We start from the raw sequence: 6,069 nt of genomic DNA, 5'->3' as shown, positions 1-6,069 counted from the left end.
GAAATATTGTATTCTTTCACTATTGGTAAGAAATACAGCTGCCGAATTTTCTGTCTCCAATTCAGCGATTAAACACCTCCTGCTTTCAATCCCATTGAAGCAAGTGGGAGAGGTGACCGATGGCTAGTCAACTTATATCACGTCATTTTACAGTATTGTCCGATGTCACACCTACCTCACAAGTGTGTCAGTGCAGGCAAATGGAATACTTTTCAGGCACAGCATGGACAAGATATATCTTCCCATCAAACACTCCCAGGACAGGTACAGGATGGGGTTAGATACAGAGTATAATTCTCATCTACGCTAGACCCGATCAAACACTCTCGGGACAGGGTACTGTACATGGTTAGATACAGAGCAAAGCTGCCTCTACTGCTTTAAACTGAAAATAAATTTCCCTTGATACTGTTCCTATCAAACACTTCCAGGAGTAGGTGGGGGTGCATGCAGGCAGCAGAAAGTGAGAAACATAGTGATGTTTAGGAAGACTTCCTGATAGCCTTCAAGTTGTTGTAAATTCAAGGAAAATTAACAAAGGAATGGGGACCACTGAAGGATCAGCAAGATAACTCGGGCGATGACAGGGATGTGTTGAATTAATCGTCATTAAAAGTTTTGTTCAATAAGATCAGAAAATACTCATTAATAATAATTGACAGGCCAGAAAGGGCGGGGGAGAGGGTGTGGGGAGGAAGCAGCTGACTGTCTAGCCAAACTAAAATAGGTTAAAACCCTCCCTTATAGAGGCAGACAGTCTGGAAACAGACCCTTCGGACCAACTTGTCCATGCCGACCAGATATCCTAAATTAATCCAGTCCCATTCGCCTGCATTTGGCCCATAGCCCTCTGAACCTTTCCTATTCATGTACCTGTCCAAATGTGTTTTCAATGTTGTACCTGTAGCTTTCTACAACTTCCTGTGGCAACTTGTTCTACATAAGAACTACCCTCTGTGAAAATATTGCCAGTTCCTTTTTAAAACTTTCCCTGTCACCTTAAAAATATATCCCTGCTGCATCCTCACCAAACTGAGGAAGGAGATGGCAGAGGCACCATTTCTTTCTTCACTAAAGTTCCATTGAATAGGGAGTAAGACCATCTCATTCTGTTTCTACCAATGCAAAGAGAGATGGGAGCTCTCAATTCATAGTTTTAATGCGGTAGGAAAAAGAAGAAAGCTTTCTCTAAAAGAAAGGCATTGGTTAGGCCACTATTGGAATACTGCATGCAACTCTGGTCTTTTGGCTATAGGAAAGATGTTGTGAAACTTGAAAGGGGTCAGAAAGGATTTACAAGGATGTTGCCAGGTTTGGAGGGTTTGAGCTATAGGGTAGGCTGAATAGGCTGAGGCTATTTTCCCTGGAGCGTGGAGGCTGAGGGGTGATCTTATGGAGGTGTATAAAATTATGAGGGGCGTGGATAGGGTAAGTAGACAAGGACTTTTACCTGGGATGAGGAGTCCAAAACTAGAGGGCATGGGTTTAAGGTGAGAGGGGAAAGATTTAAAAGGGACCTAAGGGGCAACTTTTTCACGCTGAGGGTGGTGCATAGATTGAATGAGCTGCCAGAGGATATGGTGGAGGTTGGTACAATTACAACATTTAAAAAGCATCCGGATGGGTACATGAATAGGAAGGGTGTAGAGGGATATGTGCCAAATGCTGGCAAATAGGACAAGACTTATTTAGGATATCTGGTCGATGTGGACAAGTTGGACTGAAGGGTCTGTTTCTCTGCTGTATATCTCTATGCCTCAAAATGTTCGAAGACCATCTAGATGCAGCACCGTAATTAAAAATGGCACAAATTCCAAAAGCCTCAATAATGCTGAACTAGTAAGGTAGAGTTCTTTGGTAAGAGTAGACAAGGATAGCCTTGTAGATGTCATATACCTGGATCTTGAAAAGGATTTAAATAACATGCACACAAAATGACGTGACAACAGTTAGGACATGTACAGTCAGAGCGAAATAACCTCATGAACAGAAAATTGGTTGAAAATATGAAAAGCAGAGAATGATGGTAATATTTGAAAAAAAAATTAGCAAGCAGCATTCCATCTGGGTCTACAATCCTTACAGATTCCGTTTGTGATTTGGAATAAACAGCCAAATGTCAGAAATTGCAGATGATACCAAATCCAGGATCTAGCTAAAACTGAGGAAGAATAGATCACTGTAAAAGACTCTAGAAAACTTACATTTGGGCAGTTACGCATCAACGAGTTCTGATATTAAGAAATCAATCGATCATACATTTTGATATACATAGCTGCAATATCAGGTACACCTTAAAGAACAGGACAGTGAATGGAGGGCAGTAGAAAGCGATCTAGGGGCAGGGATGAACAAATAATTAAAAACACAGCAGCTCAGTAAAACAATTACATTGGCAACAAAACATTAGGACTTATTTCCAGGCCAATAAATATGGAATTCAAAAGTTTTGAAACAGTAGTTAAACTGGTGAAGGAACCAACTGGATAATTTATCGAATGCAGCTTCATGATATAAATCAAATTCTCAATGGCATGGTAGGAATTTAACTCATTATCTCTCAATATGTGGATTATGATTAAAAGCTTAAAAATTGAGGGTCTTTATTCCTGTTCTGGTATGTACAGGTTTTTATGCTTAAAAACTCTTCACTTGCTTGAGAACTGCGTTTATGAACTTAATGTAGCTCTATTGCAGAGTTCCACCATGTAGCACAAATGTAGACTGTCCATCGATCATTGCAAAGGAATGACTGGAGTTATAAACTGGACGTTGAGCCGTCTCTGAGAATGGAAACCGAAACACAGAAGAGGAGCACCTCGCCCTATAATTTGTAAAAGGAGTGTAGGCCCCGCCCTGCACATCTGCTAATTTGGTATACTGCATCCGCTGTTCCTGTTGTGGCCTCCTCTTCAGCGGGGAAACCAAGCGGAGGCTTGGGGGCCACTTTGCAGGACACCTACGCTCGGTTCGCACTAAACAACTGCACCTCCCAGTCGTGAACCGTTTCAACTCCCCCTCCCATTCCGCAGACGACATGTCCATCCTGGGCCTCCTGCAGTGCCACAACGATGCTACCCGAAGGTTGCAGGAACAGCAACTCATATTCCACTTGGGAACCCTGCAGCCCAATGGTATGAATGTGGACTTCACAAGCTTCAAAATCTCCCCTCCCTCTACCGCATCCCAAAACCAGCCCAGCTCGTCCCCACCTCCCTAACCTGTTCTTCCTCCCACCTATCCTCTCCTCCCACCTCAAGCCCCACCCCCATCTACTACCTACTAACCTCATCCCGCCCCCTTGACCTGTCTGTCCTCCCTGGACTGACCTATCTCCTCCCTACCTCCCCACCTACACTCACCTTTACTGGCTCCATCCCCGTCTCTTTGACCTGTCTGTCTCCTCTCCATCTATCTTCTCCTCTATCCATCTTCTATCCGCCTCCCCCTCTCTCCCTATTTATTTCAGAACCCGCTTCCCCTCCCCCATTTCTGAAGAAGGGTCTAGGCCCGAAACGTCAGCCTTCCTGCTCCTCTGATGCTGCTTGGCCTGCTGTGTTCATCTAGCTCTACACCTTGGTATCTCAGATTCTCCAGCATCTGCAGTTCCTACTATCTCTGAAAAATGGTGTAACCTGCTTTTCAGCAACTTCTGGTGATTAAGTAAAATAAATCCCTGTCACTCACTTCAAAATCAACAAGTAACAATCTATTTATTGAACTCTAACAATGAACAAATTAACTAAACTTTTAACAAACTGAATAATCCCTTCTAACTATTTCCTATTCCTGAATAAAGCAAGATTCTAATGGAAGGCTGTTCCAATAAATACAGGTCCAACTTATATAAAACAAAATAGAATTTTGTCTCCCAAGTTATAGCCAGGTTATGGGTCTTCTGGAATGTTCTGCGCCTTCCCTATTGATTCTTCTGTCAGGATTACCTTCTCCATCAATTATTTTGGAGTCTACATGTTTGGTGTCTAAGTGCCTGGTTCCAATTGATTGGCTAAATTCAAAAGCCTGTTGTCTTGGTAAAATCTGCTGCTTGGCCTGCCAACTGTCTTTCGATATAAATGTTTCAATTCGGGTGCTCTGTGTACTTGCAAACTTTCAAGCTGCTGCTCACAGACATCCATTTTCAATCTCTAAGCACAGAAAATGCACACCACCTTCTAAAGGGACCACGTAATACTTTCCCCCTAACATTTTACAAATACCAAATTCTAACTTCCTGCCTCCTGATCCACGAATACTTTACCCAACTTCACAACACCAGTCACTGCTGGATGTTCTAGATTGAAAATTATCCCACTGTAAAATAGGTAACCTAATGCTAAAGATCTCACTGGTGCAACGTGACTGGATTATAAACTCCCTTAATGATTCATTTGTTGGAAGCTGCAACTAGTGTTGAGTTGAACCGTGGAGATTTTGCATTTTGGTTTTGCATAATTTGACATTGACCAACCCTTGAAGCAATTTGTCTTCACTGACCCGAGGAGAAATAAGTTGAGTTTCTGCTTGTGATTTGCATCTCCCCCTCCTGTTGGAATGTGTTAGTCTGGCTGTTGAAAGCAAGTGATGCAGTGTTTTTAATACTTTTGCCTGTGATAGAATAGCCCTGCAACTTGTGTGTGAAGAGTATGGTGTAATTAGGCGATGACGGACGTGCCATATGCTAAAATAGTTTCTCTGGTGATTCAAAATGATCATTAGAGAAATTCTGAATCAACCTAGTCAATTTCCCATTGTGTTACATGTGAGAGGGTCAGGTCTAGCCTTGGTTAAAGAAAGGGAGGAGAATATTTAGAACAGGGCCTGATGGCAAGATTCAATCCTCTTTACTGTCACCAAGTTTGTAGATGACATCAAAATAGGCAGGAAGGCAAGCAGCAAGGATGACACAAAGAGAGCGCAGAGGGATCGAGACTGGTTAAGAAGGTGAACAAAAATTGGTAGATGGGTTATAAAGTGGGAAAACGTGAAGTTTGTCAGGAAGAATAGAGGAAGCGAATGTTATTGAAATGGGGAAAGACTATAGAAAGCTACAGCACAGAGGGATACGGGGTGTCCTTGTGCATGTATCATAAAAAGCTGGCATCCAAGTTCAGCAATTAACAGGGAATGCAAATGGGATGTTGGCATTTATTTCAAAGGGAGTGGAGTCCAAAAAATAAGGCAATCTTGCAAACAATATACAAGGCACTAGTGAGACCACAGCTGGAACACTGCAAACAGTTTTGGTCCCTGTTACTTCTGTTCTGGTATTGGAGACAGTCCAGAGGAGGCTCACTAGGTTGATAGCAGGATAGCAAGTATGGATGGAATGTCTCATGAGGAGAGGTGAGCAGGTTGGAATTTTTGATGATTAAAAGATGACCTGAGTTAAAAGTATATAATTTGCCAAGGGCATGATGGGGTCGATGCAGAAAGGTTGTTTCCCTTGTGGGAGAGGCTAGGAGCAGAGGGCACAATCTCAGAAGAAGGGGTCTCCTGTACAAGAGAATGATGAAGAGGAATTTCTTCTCTGAGGGCATTGGATCTGTTGAAGCCTTTACTGCAGAGGGCTGTCCAGGCTGGATAATTAATTGTATTCAAGGCTGAGCTCGACAGATTTTGAATCAGTGAGGCAAATCAAGGTCCATGGCGAAAAAGCAGGAAAGTGGCATTGAGGATTGTTAGATCTCATGGAGTAATGGTGAAGTGTGTTTGAGCTGAGTGCGCTACTTCTGCTCCTATGCCTGTGATCTTATTGAACAGGTTGGCACTGTATCCTTTAGGAATAGAGGATCTTTAGGCAAGACCTGACAGTATCTGTGTTGTTGCTTCTGAGTCAGTCCATTGGGAGTTTAAACCTGTCCTGACACTGCACAGCAATGTGGCTGGTTACTCATATCCCAGGTGAATGTAAATAAAACCGGTGTCAGTGAAAGTGACCCTTATGTCTTTCAGATCTTTGTAAATCCTGATATCCGTCTGTCATTGAAATCTGTGCCCCTTTACCAAGCAGATTCAATCTCACTCTGGCATTATAACAGGCTTCGTTAACATTTACCTTGCCATGAT

Source organism: Rhincodon typus, chromosome 15, assembly GCF_021869965.1.
Source record: "Rhincodon typus isolate 14 chromosome 15, sRhiTyp1.1, whole genome shotgun sequence".
Classification (NCBI taxonomy): domain Eukaryota; kingdom Metazoa; phylum Chordata; class Chondrichthyes; order Orectolobiformes; family Rhincodontidae; genus Rhincodon; species Rhincodon typus.
Note: the sequence above shows the minus strand (reverse complement) of the source record.